This window comes from Oryctolagus cuniculus, chromosome 7 (assembly GCF_051225735.1).
Source record: "Oryctolagus cuniculus isolate XC-2025 breed Fujian yellow rabbit chromosome 7, ASM5122573v1, whole genome shotgun sequence".
Taxonomy (NCBI): Eukaryota; Metazoa; Chordata; class Mammalia; order Lagomorpha; family Leporidae; genus Oryctolagus; species Oryctolagus cuniculus.
In genome coordinates, this window is record NC_142873.1 from 20,683,826 (window position 1) to 20,703,494 (window position 19,669).

The 19,669-nt window shown below is 38.4% G+C and overlaps 1 pseudogene; it reads left to right on the top strand.

Moving 5' to 3' along the window:
- The first annotated feature begins 8,074 nt into the window (after nt 1-8,074).
- On the top strand, nt 8,075-8,202 carry LOC127493765 (U2 spliceosomal RNA; annotated as a pseudogene).
- Nucleotides 8,203-19,669: the final 11,467 nt, after the last annotated feature.

The following is a 19,669-nucleotide window of genomic DNA, read 5'->3' on the forward strand; positions in this document are numbered from 1 at the left end:
GATTATCATGAGCCCACAGCAGTCCAGTCTAGTATCTCTCAAAAGGGCTACAAGAGATCATTTTTGTGAAACACATTTTTATTCCCTAATAACAACATCAAACACCAGAGGAAGTAGCCCTAGCCAATCTTAGCTTCCTTTATGGAAAGTTAGCAAATTCTGTCCTCTGTGAAGGCAGATTTGATCGCTATGAACTTCTTTTTTTTTAACTTTTATTTAATAAATATAAATTTCCAAAGTACAACTTTTGGATTACAGTGGCTTTTTCCCCCCATAACTTCTCTCCCACCCGCAACCCTCCCATCTCCCGCTCCCTCTCCCATTCCATTCACATCAAGATTCATTTTCAATTATCTTTATATACAGAAGATCAATTTAGTATATATTAAGTAAAGGTTTCAACATTTTGCACCCGCACAGAAACACAAAGTGTAAAATACTGTTTGTGTACTAGTTATAGTATTAATTCACATTGTACTACGCAGTAAGGATAGAGATCCTACATGGGGAGTAAGTGCACAGTGACTCCTGTTGTTGATTTAACAAATTGGCACTCTTTGTTTATGGTGTCAGTAATCACCCTAGGCTCTTGCGATGAGTTGCCAAGGCTATGGAAGCCTTTTGAGTTCGCCGACTCCGATCTTATTTAGACAAGGTCATAGTCAAAGTGGAAGTTCTCTCCTCCCTTCAGAGAAAGGTACCCATCTTTGATGGCCCGTTCTTTCCATGGGGATCTCACTTGCAGAGATCTTTCATTTAGGTGTTTTGTTTTTGTTTTTGTTTGTGTGTGTGTGTGTGTTTTCTTTTTTTTTTTTTTTTTTTTTCCAGAGTGTCTTGGCTTTCCATGCCTGAAATACTCTCATGGGCTCTTCAGTCAGATCCAAATGCCTTAAGGGCTGATTCTGAGGCCAGAGTGCTGTTTAGGACATCTGCCATTCTATGAATCTGCTTTGTATCCCGCTTCCCAAGTTGGATCGTTCTCTCATTTTTAATTCTTTCAGTTAGAATTAGCAGACACTAGTCTTGTTTATGTGATCCCTTTGGCTCTTAATCCTATCATTATGATCAATTGTGAACTGAAACTGATCACTTTGACTAATGAGATGGCATTAGTACATGCCACCTTGATGGGATTGAATTGGAATCCCCTGGCACATTTCTAACTCTACCATTTGGGGCAAGTCCGATTGAGCATGTCTCAAACTATACATCTCCTCCCTCTCTTATTCCCACTCTCACATTTAACAGGGATCACTTTTCAGTTAAATTTAAACATCTAAGAATAATTATATGTTAATTAAGTAGTTCAACTTAATACTATTGATCGCTATGAACTTCTAACAGCTCCAGCTATGCCAAAATATTATAACAATGACTTGTATATCAGGAACTCTGTGTAACAGAAATTATTCAAATTGAGGTTGCATTGCTACTTTTAGAGGTGCTTTAGAAAGTTTCTAACGGTAGCAAATATTTTATTGGCCACAATCCCCATAAATGGCCCACTTTTGTGCTGCGGTCCTAATTATCATGAATCTAAGTCCTCTTCTATACTTACCTCATAGTCATACTTCGGAGCATTTATGCTCCAAACAAGAAGCAACTCTAAGATGAGAAAGGAATTCGGAGCCTGGGGACAGAAGGAATTATCCTTAGAGACTGCCACATGGAGGGGCTGACGATACCTCAATTTCCACACACACCCAGGCTGCCCTCGTGTCCAGGTGTACATCCCAGAGATGTTGAAAGAAGAGCACTATGGGCCAGTGGAGATAAATAACGCATCTAGTTCAAGAATGCGCCCTCTGCCCTCTAGGACTCTTCTGTATATCAAATTACAGAGGAAGAACATAAATTCATCTCCTGTTCCCATCGCCTTGATCCTAGAACGATGAGGTCTGGACCGCAGTGAGTAGCTCGACTGGGACTACTGAGGCCCAAAACGTATTTGAGAGGCTTTACTAAAGGCACATCTCTGGGAGATTTTTACATTATTGCCCAATTTAAGAACTTAGTTGGATCATTAACTTCTGAAAGCATTTAGGTGCATCACGTTTCTCCTGGTTAGCATTGTCCTTCTTTAACCTGTAATTTTAACTGATGTGTGTACGTGAGTTCATTCCGAGGATCTGCTGAGTATTGTCTCCAGGCAGGGACAAAGGCCTCCCATTCTGCATAACCAGGTGTCTATTCCCCCGGTATGCCCCTCCTGTGTTCTTCTGTCATAAAGGCACATCTACACTGTTGTAACAGAAACAATGTAAACAAAGCTCTGGATTTTTACAATGTAGGAAGGAAGACACAAAAAAATGTCATAGCTATGTTACTTGGAAGAGTTAACAACCTGGTCATTCTTACATGAAACCAATAACTACATGCCAAGATTTGCATAACGCAAAGTGTAATTAATTTTTTTAAATTTTTTATATGGGAATTTTAGCTTCATATTACTCCATAGCCTTATTTCAATACAATAGTCTTATAGTCTTATTTTGATTAATCCATACCTAATAAGACATCTAAAGAACACTTCCCCTTCAACCAAGTAAATCCTACCCTGTATATAGAATGTATTCTATAAGTAACTTCTATAAATTTAAACATTACTTCAGCACATACTGTTTCTCCCTCCCTTAAATTCATAAACCACTCAGTAAGTGAACCATTAGACACGCTAAACTACAAAGGTGTTTTATGGTTCTCAACTTTATAGGAAGAATATGAAATTTGGATCAAAGCTCTTCAGGATAAAGTCTGTACTCCATCAATCAATGAACTAAGGTGCTTTATTGTTGAACTTTAGTTTCACATTTTTGAAAATGATGAGAGTAATAGCTACTTCAAATGAACATTTAATTTGTTTAACCAATAGTCATGATTGAATCTTACTTTTTTCTAGATCCTGAGGATGTGTCATCTTCCTTTAATGAACTTAAATGAGCAAAAATACAATATAGTGTTAAAGACTTCTAGTTTCAACTCCAACATCTAAAAAGCAGGGAACTCATCACTCCTGTATTTAGATTTTTAAAAATGGACAAAGAGTAAACCAATGAGTTTTGTTAGAATCATCAGAGAACTGAGATGGCAGGGCAAACCATTCCCTCCAAATTTTAGAGAGATGCACATGCATGCTGATTCATTAAAAGAGTGACAGCAATGTCACAAGGGAGGTATTAGGAATACTCTGTTATGTACTTGGACTACATAAGGAAGGGTTTACTATTATTTGAGGTTTGTTCCTGTTTTGAGGGCTTTGTAATTCTAGCAGATGTATGAAATTTGTGTATCTTTATGGGATACGATGTGAAGTTTTATTTCATGTATACATTGTGTAATATCCTATCAGGGTAAATAAATCCTATCCAGCATGCAATATTTCTTTATAACGAAGGCATCTGGAATCTTCTGGGTTTTTTAAATAGAGAAATACATAGGACATACATTATCTAGGACAATTTTACTGTGCTTTAGAATCCCAGATGTATTGCTCTTATCTAGCGCCTATTAATTAACCTTTCCTGATCCCTACCTCCTCATTGCCCTTCCCAATCCCATCCTCTGATAACCATCATTATATACTTCATAATGTTTGCTTTTTACAATGTATTTTTTTCTACTTGAAAGGCAGAGGGGGAGAGAGAGAGAGAGAGATCGATCAAGCATACTCTCCAAATGCTCTCAGCAGCCAGAATGGACCAGACCAAATCCAGGGGCCCAGAGCCCCGTCCAGGCCCTCCCACATGGGTGGCAGGGACCAAGCACTTCAGTCATCATCTGCTGCTTGCCAGGCCGTATTAGCAGAAAGCTGGATTGGAAGCAGAGTATCCGGGACTCTGACCAGCATTCTAACATGGGATGCTGTCATCCCTCACAACACCTGCCCATCCTCATTCTATTTTTACCTTCTATGACATCATCTATTTCTAAGACTTCACATATGTGTGAAGTCAAGTGATATTTGTCTATCTGCACTTAGCATACTTAACAGAATGATTTCCTATTCCATGTATATTATTTCAAATGACAGGGTTCCACCCTTTTTATCCTGAGTAATATTCCATTGTGTATATACACTACATTTATTTAGCCATTCATCAATGGGTGAACACTTAGACTGTTTCTATTTCTTGGCTATTGTGAATAGCGTTGCAATAAATGCGGGAGTGCAGATGTCTCTGATAGTTGGATTTCATTTCCCATTCCCAGGAATAGGATTGCTGGATCATACAGTATCTCTGTTTTTATTTTTTGAATAACCCCCATATTAATTTACATTAAAATGTCACAGTCATATTTAGAAACTGATGGTATTTTACAAAGCTAAACATAATATTGACATAAGATCCAGCAGTGACTCTCCAAAGTATTTATCCAACTACTTTGAAAATAATGCAGGTCTGCCCTCAAATCTCCACGTGCATGTTTATAGAAAATGTCCATTAATGATCTCCAAAAACAAGAAAGAATCAAGATATCTTTTATTAAATAAATCAATAAGCTGTGATACTTCCATATGATGAATATCATTCATTGATAAAAAATGATATATCAAGCTAGGAAGACATGAATAAATTTTAATACATGCTGCTAAGATTTAGAGGATAGTTTGAAGTTGTATGTGATAAATTCCATTTATATGGTTCTGGAAAAGAAAAAAAATCACTGCAATTGAGTGACTGAGAGAGGCTCAAAGTGGTTGTGATGCATTGGGTATATTTTAGGGGATAGACTACTCTCTGTTATAATGTAATGATGGATACATAACAATGTGTATTTGTCCAAACCTTTTATTGGTGAAGTGTGTTTATTGTACAAACAGATTGAAAATGAAAGGAGGGAAAAAGATATGCCAAGCAAATGAAAATCAAAAGCAACTAGGAGTAGCTATATTCATATCAGATAAAATAGACTTTAAGACCAAAAAATGTTAAAAGGGGCAAATAAGATCATTTTGTAATGACTAAGGAATTAATTCACAAGAAGATGTGACCACAGTAAATGCATATGCACCCACTGTTAGGGCACCAAGTTTTATAAAATAAATGTTAATGGATTTAAAGGGAGACATAATCTCCAATACACTAAAAATGAGGAAATTCAACATCCCACTTTCATCAATAGACAGATCAACCAGACAAAAATTCAATAAAGACACAACAGAGCTAATCTCCACCGTGGAACAAGTGGAGCTAATAGAACGTTCCATCCCACAGCTGCAGAATACACATTCTTTTCATCAATGCACAGAACATTCTTTAGGATACACCATAAAACAGGACACAAAGAAAGTCTCAAGAAATTAAAAAAATTGAAATCATACCATATATTTTTCTGACCACAATGGAATAAAGTTAGATATTAACAACAAAAGAAACTCTACAAAATATACAAACACAATGAGACTGAACAACATGCTCCTGAATGAACAGTGTGTCATAGAAGAAATTAAAGGGGAAATAAAAAATTCCTTGAGGGGCTTGTATTTTGGCACAGCAGTTTAAGCCACCACCTACAACACTGGCATCCCATATGAGCACCATTTTGAGACATGGCTGCTCCGCTTCAGATCCAGGTTTCTACTTATGTGTCTGAGAAAGCAGAAGATGGTGCAAGGAATTTTTTATTTCTTTGTGTCCTATTTTATGGTATATCCTAAAGAATGTAAGCTCAAATAACCAGGAAAAAAGGAAGAAAACTCAAGTTAATAAAATCACAGACAAAAAAAGGAGATGATACAACTGATATGACAGAAATATAAAGAATCATAGGAATTATTAAAAAAACACTAAAAATTTGAAAATGTAGAAGAAATAGATTTCTGGACACATGTAATTATCAAAATTGAGGCAGGATGACATAGAAATCCTAAATAGACCAATAACCAAGGCCTAGACTGAATCAGTAATAAAGAGCCTCCCAAGTAAGAAAAGACCAGGACTGGAAGACTTCACAGATGATTTCTACCAACTTTTAAAGAAGAACTAATGCCAAGTCTTTTTTTTTTATTTTACTTAAGTTGTACAAGTTTCATGTACTTCATATATATAGATCCAGGAACATAGCACTATGCCCCACCCCCATGCTCCAAGTCCTTCTTCCTCATCCCACTCCCATTCCCACTCTCAATGTTTAAAAAGATCTATTTTCAGTCCATTTAATGATCATAAAGCTAATCATACACTAAGTAAAAGAATTCAACGAATAGTGTAAAGAAGAAAACACTATTCCTCAACAGTAGAGACAAGGGCTGTAAACGATCATCCAATCTCAAAATGTCCTTTTCACTTCAATACATCACAGTGTAAGTATTCCATTAGTTACCTCATATCAGGGAAAATATATGATATCTGACTTCTTGGGACTGGCTTATTTCACTAAATATAACGGTTTCCAGTTGTGTCCATCTTATTGCAAATGCCAGGATTTCATTTTATTTTTACAGCTGAGTAGTACTCCATAGTGTATACATATAGCATTTTTTAAATCTAGTTAACAGTTGATGGACACCAGGGTTGACTTCATATCTTAACTACTTTGAATTGTGCTGCAGTGAACATAGGGGTACAGATAAATCTTTCATATGCTAGTTTCTTTAGGAGTGGGATAGCTAGATCATATATAGGTCTATATTCAGATTTCTGAGTTATCGTCATAGTCTCCCACAATGGCTGTACATTTTAAATATCCATCTGCAGTGGATAAGGGTTCCTTTTTCCCCACATCCTCATCAGCATTTGTTGTTTGTTGATTTCTTTTTTTTTTTTTTTTTTTTTTTTTTTTTTTTTTTTTTTTGACAGGCAGAGTGGACAGTGAGAGAGAGAGACAGAGAGAAAGGTCTTCCTTTGCCGTTGGTTCACCCTCCAATGGCTGCCGCGGCCAGCGCGCTGCAACCGGCGCACCGCACTGATCCGATGGCAGGAGCCAGGAGCCAAGTGCTTTTCCTGGTCTCCCATGGGGTGCAGGGCCCAAGCACCTGGGCCATCCTCCACTGCACTCCCTGGCCACAGCAGAGGGCTGGCCTGGAAGAGGGGCAACCGGGACAGAATCCGGCACCCCAACCGGGACTAGAACCCGGTGTGCCGGCGCCGCTAGGCGGAGGATTAGCCTAGTGAGCCGCGGCGCCGGCAGTTGTTTGTTGATTTCTGTACGAGAGACATTCAAACTGGAGTGAGGTGAAATCCAGTTGTGGTTTTGATTTGCATTTCCCTGACACCTAGTGATCCTGACACTTTCTAAGTATCTGTTGACCATTTGAAGTTCCTCTCTTGAAAAATGCCTGTTCAATTCCTTTGCCCATTTCTTAATTGGGATTATTTGTTTTGTTCTTGTTGAATTTATTGAGCTCTTTATAGATTCTGGATGTCAACCCTTTATCCATTGAGAAAAGTTTGCAGATATTTTTGGAATTCCATTCTGTCAGTTGCCTCTTCACTTTGCTGTTTCTTTTATAGTGCAGGAGCTAGTCAGCTTGATGTAAACTTATTTGTCAAGTTTGGTTTTGATTGCCTCTATCTCTGGGATCTTTTCCATGAAGTTTTTGCCTATACCAATGTCTTGCAGGGTTTCCCCAATGTTCTCTAGTAATTTGATTGCATTGAGTCATAGATCTAGGTCTTTGATCCATTTGAGTGGATTTTTGTGCAAAGTGGAAGGTAGGGGTCTAGTTTCATACTTCTGCTTGCAGAGATCCAGTTCTCCCAGCACCATTTGTTAAAGAGACTGTCCTTGCTCCAGGGATTGATTTTAGCTCCTTTGTTGAAGATAAGGTGGTTTTAGGTGTGTGGATTGATTTCTGGCATTTCTATTCTGTTCCACTGGTCTACCCATCTGCTTTTGTGCCAGTATCATGCTATTTTTATTAAAACTACCCTATAGTATGTCTTGAAATCAGGTATTGTGACGTCTGGCTTTGTTTTTGTTGTATAAGATTGCTTTAGCTATTCAGAGTCTCTTGTGTTTCCATATGAATTTTAGCATCATTTTTTTCTAGACCTCTGTCTCTGTCTCTACCTCTCTCTGTAACTCTGTCTTTCAAATAAATAAAAATAAATCTTTAAAAAAGAAGCTGGGGATCGCTTCTTGGCCTTTTGGCTAAGCTCAAGTGTAGTATCTGTTCTTATCAGTAAAAAAAAAAGCTGGGTATAGACGTAACATACTTCAGTACTACCAAGGGAATATATGACAAACTCACAACCATATTGATGGGGAAAAATGGAAGCATTCCTGCTAAGGTCCAGAACCAGACATGTATGCCTACCTCACTCACCACTATTATTCAGTATAGTTCTGGAAGTTTTAGCAAAAGCCATTAGGCAAGATAAAGAAATCAAGTTGGAAAGGAGATCAAATTATGCCTGTTTGCAGATGACATGATTCTTTATATAGGGGACCCAAAGACTCCACTAAAAAAATCATGAGAGAATCTAGCAAAGTGTCAGGATATAATTGTCTTAATAGAGGCAAAGAAAGCATTTGTTAAAATACAACATCCTTTTATGACGAAAGCTTTAAGCAAATTGGTTATAGAAAGAACATTCCTCAACACAATCAAGGAATTTTATGGCAAACCCACAGCCAGTATCATATGAAAAAACCAACACCAAAACCAAAAAATAAATACATAGCAACAATGTTCTGACTGAGAAAGAACTTAGAAGATCAATCACAGTATCTACAAAAAAATTTTAACTCCTTGGGATAATTATAATTTTAACCAAGGATGTGAAAGATTTCTACAATGAAAATTATAAAACGTTGATCAAAGAAATAGAAAACACCAAAGAAAATGGGAGATTCATCATGGATTGGAAAAATTAATATCATCAAAATGCCTGTACTACTCAAAACTACTTACAGGTTCAAAGCAATCAAAATTCCATGGCTATTCTTCACACAACTAGAAGGAACAATCCTAAAATTAATATAGTAACACAAAAGACCTCAAATAGTCAAAGCAATCTTAAACAACAAAAAACAAAGCCATATGTATCACAACAGATTTCAAGACACACTACAGGTTGGTCTAATCAAAACAGCCTAGTACCAGCACAAAAATAGATACATAGACCAATGGAATAGAATACAAACCCCCCAAATTAATCCACACATTTACAACCAATTAGTCTTTGAAAAATGAGTTAAATTCATTCCCTGGAGAAAGTACAGGAAGCAAGTTCCGCTTGAAAAATAGAGTTCTACATGCAAAAGTTTGAAACAAGATTTCTACCTATGCCTTATGCAAAAATCAAGTCAAAATGGGTCAAGGATATGAACTTAAGATCAGAAACCATCAAATTACTAGGGGAAAACATTGAAGAAACACTATAAAACATTGATCTAGGCAAAACTTCTCAGATAAGATCCCAAAAGCACAGGCAATGAAAACAAAAATACACAAATGGGATTACCTCAAGCTAAGTAGCTTCTACACTACACAGGGAACAATTAGCAAGGAGAAGAGGCAACTGACATAATTTGGGACAAAATTTTTTCAAAACTATGCATCCAATAAAGATTAATATGCAGAATATAAAAGGAACTCAAGAACTCGTCAACAGCAAAACAAACAAAGTGAAAAAACAGGCAAAATATATGAACAGAGTTCTCTCAAATGAAGAAATACAAATGGCTAACAGTCCAAGAAAAAATGCTCAGGACCACTAACGTTCAGAGAAATGCAACTGAAAACCACACTGAGGTTTCTCATCACCTCAGTTAAAATGGCTAGCATCCAAAAAAAAAAAAAATGTTGATGAGGTTGTGGAGAAAATGGTACCCTAATACACTTTGTGGGAACACAAACTGTTGCAACTATTACAGAAAATAGTACAGTGTTCCCCAGAAATCTAAAGATAGATCTTCCATATGACCCAGTTATCTCACTCCTGGGAATATATCCAAAAGGAAATGAAACCAGCATATGAAAGAGATGTCTGGCCGGCGCCACGGCTCACTAGGCTAATCCTCCGCCTTGCGGCGCCGGCACACCAGGTTCTAGTCCCAGTCGGGGCACCGGATTCTGTCCCGGTTGCCCCTCTTCCAGGCCAGCTCTCTGCTGTGGCCAGGGAGTGCAGTGGAGGATGGCCCAAGTGCTTGGGCCCTGAACCCCATGGGAGACCAGGAGAAGTACCTGGCTCCTGGCTTCGGATCAGCGTGGTGCACTGGCTACAGCTCGCCGGCCACGGCGGCCATTGGAGGGTGAACCAACGGCAAAGGAAGACTTTTCTCTCTGTCTCTCTCTCTCTCTCACTGTCCACTCTGCCTGTAAAAAAAAAAAAAAAAAAAAAAAAAAAAAAAAAGAGATGTCTGCACTTCCATGTTTGTAGTAACTCAATTCACAGTAGTAAAGGTACGGAATCAACTTAGATGTCCATCAACTGGTGATTGGATTAAATGTGAAATATATGTTTACAAAGGAATATCACTCAGCCATAAAATAAAAAAAATAAAAATAAATAAAAAAAACTGATGAGGGGCCGGCGCTGTGGCTCACTTGGTTAATCCTCCACCTGTGGTGCCGGCATCCCATGTGGGCACCGGGTTCTGGTCCCAGTTGCTCATCTTCCAGTCCAGCTCTTTGCTGTGGCCTGGGAAGGCAGTGGAGGATGGCCCAAGTGCTTGGGCTCCTGCACCTGCGTGGGAGACTAGGAAGAAGCACTTGGCTCCTGGATTTGGATCAGTGCAGCGCCAGCAGTGTCGGCCATTTGGGGAGTGAACCAGCAGAAGGAAGACCTTTCTCTCTCTCTCTCTCACTGTCTATAACTCTACCTGTCAATTAAAAAAAAAAAAAACTGCTGAAACTGGAGATCAATATGCTAAGTAGAATAAACCAGACCCAGAAAGACAGTAACATGATTTTTCTTATTTGTGGAACTTAATGTATATAGCAAGTATGAAAAAATTATGGATGTCTTATCACTTGATATTTTATTATAAAATTGCTTCATTGAATCACATACCCTGTGAATGACCATATATTCTTCTTTCCTCCACATTATAATTGTCATGAATCCATTAAACTGTGATATTTATATGCATTTTAATGAAAAATAGTAGATAAATGTTTTATATAATGTCTACATCTTTTAATTTTTTTAATTTTTATTTATTTTTTTTTATTTTTGACAGGCAGAGTGGACAGTGAGAGAGACAGAGAGAAAGGTCTTCCTTTGCCGTTGGTTCACCCTCCAATGGCTGCCACGGCGGGTGCGCTGCGGCCGTTGGTTCACCCTCCAATGGCTGCCACGGCGGGTGCGCTGCGGCCGGCGCATGGCGCTGATCCGATGGCAGGAGCCAGGTACTTCTCCTGCTCTCCCATGGGGTGCAGGGCCCAAGCACTTGGGCCATCCTCCACTGCACTCCCTGGCCACGGCAGAGAGCTGGCCTGGAAGAGGGGCAACCAGGACAGAATCCGGTGCCCTGACCGGGACTAGAACCCGGTGTGCCAGCGCCGCAAGGCAGAGGATTAGCCTAGTGAGCTGCAGGCTGGCCTATAATGTCTACATTAAAAGCGAATATCGCAGGGCTGGCACTGTGACGTAAAAGGCTAAGCCTCTGCCTGCAGTGGCAGCATCCCATATGGGTACTGGTTGAAGCCCCGGCTGCTCCACTTCTGATCCAGCTCCCTGCTAATGCTCTTGGGAAAGCAGCAAAAGGTGGCCCAACTCCTCGGGCCCCTGCACTGATGTGAGAGACCTGCAATAAACTCCTGGCTCCTGGCACTGGCCTGGCCCAGCCCTGGCCATTGCAGCCACTTGGGGAGTGAACCAACAGATGGAAGATCTCTCTCACTCTCTCCTCTCTCTCTCTCTCTGTCTTTCAAATAAATAAATAAATATTTTAAAAAATGAAGTGAATATTGCAAAATGTCAGAAAAGTGTAAAATAAATGAAAAAAAAACCATTTAGGAGATTGGCTTTCTCTTGTAATGTGGAATATAACATAACTGCATTATGAACATATGAAACCACTTCACTGAGGGTTGGGGGAAATATAAACTTGCATAACTTTGGAAATGATGTCAAATACAGAGAAAAGGAACTGCACATTTCCTCTATAATCTCATGGATACAGTTCTTTCATACAGGGTTATATGTTTATATCTCTGAAACATGTACACCAAAATTGAACAGTTTAGCTATGTCAGAATCAGATTTCTTATTGCTGGAGTGGGAGGTTACAGATGAGCAAGGAGGAGTCTAATTGATCCATGTGGTAATGGATTAGCATTGCAGACATCAGTATGAACTCATGTTTAGCTTAATCTAGATAGACGTGCATACAGAATGTGAATATTGATATATAAAGATATGGTATGCTGTGCTCTATTAGAGTGTCTACAAAGGAACACTCCAGAGCATGAGTACATGTAGCACCCAAATCCTTATTCCTAATACCAGTATTCAATAATAGAAACCAGAGCTCCTTAGAGAAATGACTGATTCTAGGACTGGAACAGAAAAACCTGTAAAATAAGCTTGGAGTATCTTATGGGGCCAGAAGTGTAAAAATCCTTCCACCATCCTTCAGTACTGGGGGCATAGTAAAGAGGCACAAGAAACAGCTGAAAGAGCTTCACTGGCCAAAGCCAGAACGATTCAGGGTAGATAAAGTAGTGTTGCATCATAAGCCAAAGTATAAAGTAATTATCCACAAGATCATATTTATTTAAGTAGTTCAATAACTAAAGGGGGTGGGGAAGAGATCTCCCATCAGAAGAATTCCACATAATTTATTTACATACTTCTCCCCAAGGAAGAGAGTGAATAACTCTACTCCTTAAGTGTGGACACAGATCAGTACAGTGGTAAGAGGGAAAGCTAATTTACGGGGGAAACCTAACACTGACAGCCAGGTGATCCAAGTTAACATCAACAAACACGATCTTGACTCATGTTCACAGTGTGTGCCCTTTAGATGACGTGATTAAAACAGCACTTTACCTCTGTGGTCTTCCTCTCCCAAAGTTATCCCAGTAGAATGATATGAGAAACATCAGACAAATTCCAGTTGGAGAGTAACGCTATAAAACATTTGACCAACACTGCTCCAAACTGTCAAGTCATCAGAACAGGAAAGTCTAAGAAACTGTCAGAGTCCAGAGGAGCCTAAGCAATCTTGATCAGTCCAAAAGCAGTATCTTGAAAGTGATCCTAGAACAAAACTGGATACTGGGTAAAACTATGGAAACCTCAATAAAGTATAGGCTTTAATTAATAATCACATTTCAGTATTGGTTCATCAATTGTGACAAATATACCACAGTAATGTAAAATTTCGAAAACCACTGGAAAACTGTTATATGGGATCTCTGCATATTCTCACAAATTTTCTGTAAATTAAAAACTATTCTATGGGCCGACACTGTGAGGTAGCAGGTAAAGTCGCCACCTGCACTGCCAGCATCCCATATGGGCGCCAGTTCAAGTCCCGGCTGCTCCACTTACAATCCAGCTCTCTACCATGACCTGGGAAAGCAGTAGAAGATGGGTCAAGTCCTGGGGCCCCTATACTCACCTGGGAGATGTGGAGGAAGCTCCTGGCCCATAGCTTCATATTGGCTCAGCTCTGGCCATTGCAACCATCTGGAGAGTGAACCATCATATGGAAGACCTCTCTCTCTCTCTCCCTCTCTCTGTATCTTTGTCTCTCTCTCTCTCTCTCTCTCTCTCTACCTCTTCCTTTCTGTAACTCTGACTTTCAAATAAATAAATAAATCTTGAAAAAAAATACTCTACACTTTTAAATGATTATATATATATATATAAAGTGATAATAGTTATGGAATACATAGTGTCTCAAGGGAACCAGTGTAACTGTAGCAAAAATTTAGGTTTAAGCTTTCACTAATTTACATATTTAACGATTACTTTACCAAAATCAAAATATCCTGCTTTAAATGAAGGAGAAGAAAAGGACATTTCTACACTTGTATAGGCCCAAAATCTGAGTCATGGAAATCTTACAAATACATTATGCATTTTAAGTCTACATTTAAAAAAAAGCAAGAGCTGAGTGGGCAAATCTATGTATCTCTAGCCTAGCATAACAATTTCTTGAAAATCATATGGTTGCACAAAAAGCAGGAATCACTGAACTACTATTATCTAATGCAAACCATAGAAACAAAACACTTACCAATTTCCTTAGAAAGGTAGCTGAAACCCAGCACAACACCAAGATATAAATAACAAACTGTGAAGTTAGTATGCAAAAGGCTAAAAATAAAAAAACTGCATCTTAACCAACAGCAACATTGTTAGCTATTATTTTGGAGACAGTAAAAGGTCTTTGTTAAGAGCAAGAACACTGAGATGCACGATGCTTTTGTTAACACATGACAGTGTCTCAACATCTGCAAGTGATTTGCAGAGTCTATCAACTACATGTGGAATGAGAAGAAGCTTTAACTGCACATCATTTTGCTAAAATATATATTGAGCTTGGGGGACACAGAGTTTTCCTCTATAAGCACCAGACCAAACAAATTAAAAACTAAATAGTGACAGACATATGAGTTCTGTGAAGTCTGTGCACTAAAAACTGAAGGAGACAGAACAAAATACATACACATGCATGAGCACACACACACACACATTCTTCTAACTTACAAAAAAGATGACACTATATTTCAGTGGGGGGAAGGATAATGTTTCCAATAAGCAGCACCAGGCCAATTTTATTTCCATATGAAAAAAATATACACTGACTCCATCACATAAGACAAAAAAATCAATACCAGATAGATTGCATATCTAAATGTAAATGGTATAACAATAAAGCTTTTAGAGGAAACTATAGAGAACTTCCTTATGACCTTGGAGTAGGCAAGATTTCTTTAAAAATGGCAAGAACTAACCATTAAAAAGTTATAAAGAAGATCATATTAAAATTAAGAACGTCTGTTCATCCAAAGACCTAAAGAAGATATTAAAATTCAATCCACAAAGAGAAAATAATCATAATAAATATATTCAACAAAGAATTAAAAGCCAGAATATATGAAGAATTCCTACAAATAAATAATAAAAAGATGTATCATCTAACAAAAATTGACAAGTGGTTTGAGCAGACACTGCACAAAAGAATGCAAATTGAGAACAAACATGCAAAAATGTGTCAACTTCGTCAGAAATCAATACCACAACTCTCCTGCTACAAAGACTGAAAATGCCAGGTGTTCATTAAGAATATAGAGAGGAAAAAATCCTATATATTGTTGGTTAGAGTGTAGAGTATTACAACCACCTTGGAAAACTTGATACTTTTCTACTAAACCTAAATTATGCATTATATGACACAGCAATTCCACTCCTAGGTAAAAACACAAAAGAAATGCATGCACATGATCATCAAAAGATACATGCTAGACTGTTCATTGCAGCATCGTTCATAATAATCTCAAACTGGAGAATATACAAATGTCTACCCCCTGTAAAATGTAAATAATTCATTCTATTTTTACACATTGGAACACTGTACATTAACAAGAATATCCAATGTCTAATTACCTGCCATAACAGGGTTGAATCTCACTAACATATGTTAATAAAAAATTCCAAACCCAAAAGAATGCATGCAAAGTAGTTCCATGGATGAATTACAAAGACAGATAAAATAATTTACACTATCAAAAGTGAGGATAGCAATTACCTTTGCAAAAGTTAATTTCTGGAAGGTTCCGTAAGGGGAACTTCAATGGTGGCAGAAATGGTCTGTTTCTTTCTTTGATTATGTGGTTATATTCCATTTTTGAAAAATTACCAAAGTTGGAGCCAGCGCTGTGGTGTGGTAGACATTGCTGGCATCCCATTTGGGCACCAGTTCAAGTTCTGGCTGCTCCTCTTATGATCCAGCTCCCTGCTGCTGGCCTGGGAAAAGATGGCCCAAGTGATTGGGCCTCTGCACCCACGTGGGAGACCTGGACCCTGGCTTCAGACTGGCACAGCTGCGGGCATTGTGGCTGTTTGGGGAGTGAACCGGCAGATAGGTGACCTTTTTCTCTGTCTCTCCCTCTGTCTGTGACTCTCTCAAATAAGTAAAATCTTTTAAAAAATAAATAAAATAAAATTATCAAACACTACTTTTGACATTTTCCAGATAATTAGGTAGATAGACACACACATATATTACACATATATGAGAGATCTTCAAAAACTTTATGGAAAATGCATATTATGAAGAAACCAAGCATGGATTTCAGAAATTTTACATCAAAATAGACCTATTTTTTTTTAAAATCTGTTTATTTGAGAGGCAGACACACAGAGAGAGAGGCACAAGAAGAGAGGCAAATAAAGCTGTCATCCATTGAATCACTCCCCAAATACAACAACCAGAAATTTAAAGTCACGAACTCAATCCGGGTGTCCCCATGTGGGTGGTAGGGACCCAACCACTTGAGCCATCACTGCTGCCTCCCAGGTTACACATCAGCAGGAAACTGGAATTAGGTGTGGAGCTAGGAATCAAACCCAGGCAGTCTGATGTGGGATGCAGACATCCTAATCAATATCTTAACTGCTAAATCAAATGCCTGCCTCTAACTTTTAATTCCATTTTTCATGAATTTTAGAAGTCTCCATACATATACATACACATATAACGTTTCAGTAAAAGTTGAAAGAAAATAAAATACCTATCAAAAGCCTAAATGAAGTGTATTAACATGCATCAACGAAAACTAGAACGCACTTGCTTAAGGTAAAACTCCAGAAAAACTACAGAAACCTCAATGTTCATGCACCAACTGTGAAATCTTAAAATGGTTGATCACTACCCTTCAGTGAAGTCCAGAACTTACAGTATTTACAGTCTCTTTCTGATCTGTCCCCTTCTACTTCTCTATTCCTAACTCTTTGCCTCCACTGGAGCTCTAGTGAACTGTTGCACCAGCCAAGTGCAGCTTCCCTGGGTGCAGCTCAAGGTCTCTCACTGTCAGTCCCCATGCCTCTGGGTCTTTCTGCCCCTATAACTCTCTGCCCCAGTCAGCCTCTTTCTCCGCCCACCCCCCTCACCTCGGTCTGCCCTTGCTCACGCCAGCAATTTTTACCTATTCCCTTGTTCTTCCTCTATCTGCCCTTCCCTGTGGCTCCCTTGAATTTCTATATCTTATCTTCTCACACATGTGTTTGTGAGTGATTCCTACCACCTCTATCCCACTCCTTCACTCTTTCCCAGTTTCCTTTGTGCCTTTGCCCTTTGATATCTGAAAGTGGAGCAAAGACATAATTTCCAAGAAAAGGGCCCCAGACTCAGTCCTCCTGTGCTCACAACATTGCAGCTTGTTGGAAATTCCCAGTGATTTCCTACTAGATCATCTGTCCTCTGCCTCTCAAGCTGCAAGAGGAAGGTTACTGTGCCTGAAACAGAATAGAATTTCACAAATATTTATCAGAGAAGCAAAATCACAGCCATGGCACACTGGTATACCTCAATTCCTGACTTTATATTTTTAAAAAAGTTGATAGTTAATAAGCCTTTTAAGTTGATATGTAATAATATATTTTAGCATTTCCAATAACATGACACATACATTTTAACTATTACACTAAATAAATAATTTTTAAAGAATAATATAGGAACATTTCCAATCCCATTTTAGAAAAACTTTTCACTGGATTCTCTGTCAATGAAAACTCTGTTGTTTGTAATTCTAGCAAAGAAGCACAGCATAATATCTTACATAACCACAGAGCACAACGATCAAATCGTAAAGTTAATATGACTTTGACACTTTTGAAGATAAGAGGCCAATTTGGAAAATCCCTCAGGTTTAGTTTCTCTGCTCTTTCCTTGAAGCTAGCATTTGTGATCCTGTTTTCTTCTCATTGCCTTCTATCTGGTGACACATTTTTTTCCTTATCCATAGGGTATTTATTTTTTTAAAGCACTTTATTACAGTGTTATTATCTTACCATTATTCAAGTATAATGTACAAAGAAAATGTGTGTTTATTTAAGGTGTATAGCTATATGCTTTGATACAACTTCATATTAGAAAATGATCACCAAATCAAAGTAATTAATGCATCCATCGCCTTGCATATTTAACACTTGTATGTGAATGGCAAGAACAGTTAAAGTCTAGTCTCCTATCTCATGTTCAAATAAAGTACTGTTAACTACAGGCATCACCCCTGTATTAGCTCTGCAGAACTTACTCATTTGGCAAAACTGAGCCTTTGTACTCGATGACAATCTTTCCCATTCCTCTCTTCCTCAGCCTCTGGAAGGCACTATTCTATTATGAGTTTCTCTCTGTTTGCATATTTTAGATGCCACATGTAAGTGAAATCATGCAGTATTTGTCTTTCTGTGGTAACACGTAATTCTGACCTGTCCCATTAATGATACTGTTGACTTTGACCATTTAATTAAGGTGATGCCTGAATAATTGTCTGCAGTATAGTATGTACTTTAATCCTCCGTCTTTAATAACATTTTCTGAGAGGGTACTTTGAGACTGTGAAAATATTCTATCCCTCATCAAACATTCACCACTAGTTATAACATCCATTGAAATTTGCTGAACTACTACCACAATTTTCTAATTACAATGATTTTGTAATTTCTAATTCCGTTTACATTTATTAGTGGCATTCTATTTTAAGGACAGACTTTCTCTACATTTATTGACTGAAGTCATTATCAATTAAATCTTACTCGTGTAACGTAGGGTTATTTTTATTGTTTCTTGAGCATATTGTCCTAGGTTCAGCCATTTATAGCTCCTTCTGGTTGGCTTATGTGTCCATTTAGAAAGTCTCCATAATTCTTTCAGCAGGTTCTTATGTTCTGGCATAATAAGATGCTTCAGGCTCACCTTTAACTTCTCCCTGTTACGATCCTGGATCAAACCATCTCTCCAAGAAGCCGCAGTTGGGCCTTTGGGCACTCCACGAGCTCAGAGATCCCTGACTGCCTGTGGTGGATCTTTGCAATGGGATCCATGCCCACACTGAGGACTGCACAGATCCTTTGTGCTGTTCTCACAGCAGCACAGGTCATTATTGCATCCACTGTGGACTAACACCCAGGCGTTGGTCACCTCGGAAGAGAAGAGGTGAGGATGTGATTCCAACAGCAGAGGTGATCAAACCTTCCCTTCTGATAAAAAGGAGATCTACTATGCCCAACTTGGGTGTCCCCCTGCATGTGCCCCCCAACCTGGAGCACTAACCAGAGCTCCCTGGCCACATCAGCACATACCTCTGGGTATTCACTGAAACAGCAGACACTCCACTAAGCCACACAGGCATAGGCCAAAGATAAAAGCCATCAGAGAAAAAAAAAAAAAAACAAGTATCTCCACAAATTCCTAAAAATAAATGCAGAAATTCAAGAAATAAGAATAAGGAAGACAACACAAACTCCCCCCAAAAAGAAACACCACACTTCAATGTTAGAATATGAAGATGAAGAGATTGATGAAATGCCTGATATGGAATTCAAAAGATTAATCATAGGATGGCTCAGAAGCATTGAGAAGCAAATTCACAAATTAAAGAAATCCATACATGAAATGAAGGAAAAGTTCTCCCATGAAATTGAGATTGTGAACAGAAATATTAGAAATAATGAATCCAGTATGTCAAAAATTACCCTGGAAAGCCTTTAATAACTGACCTGATGAGGCAGAAGAAAGAGTATCTGATATAGAAGACAAA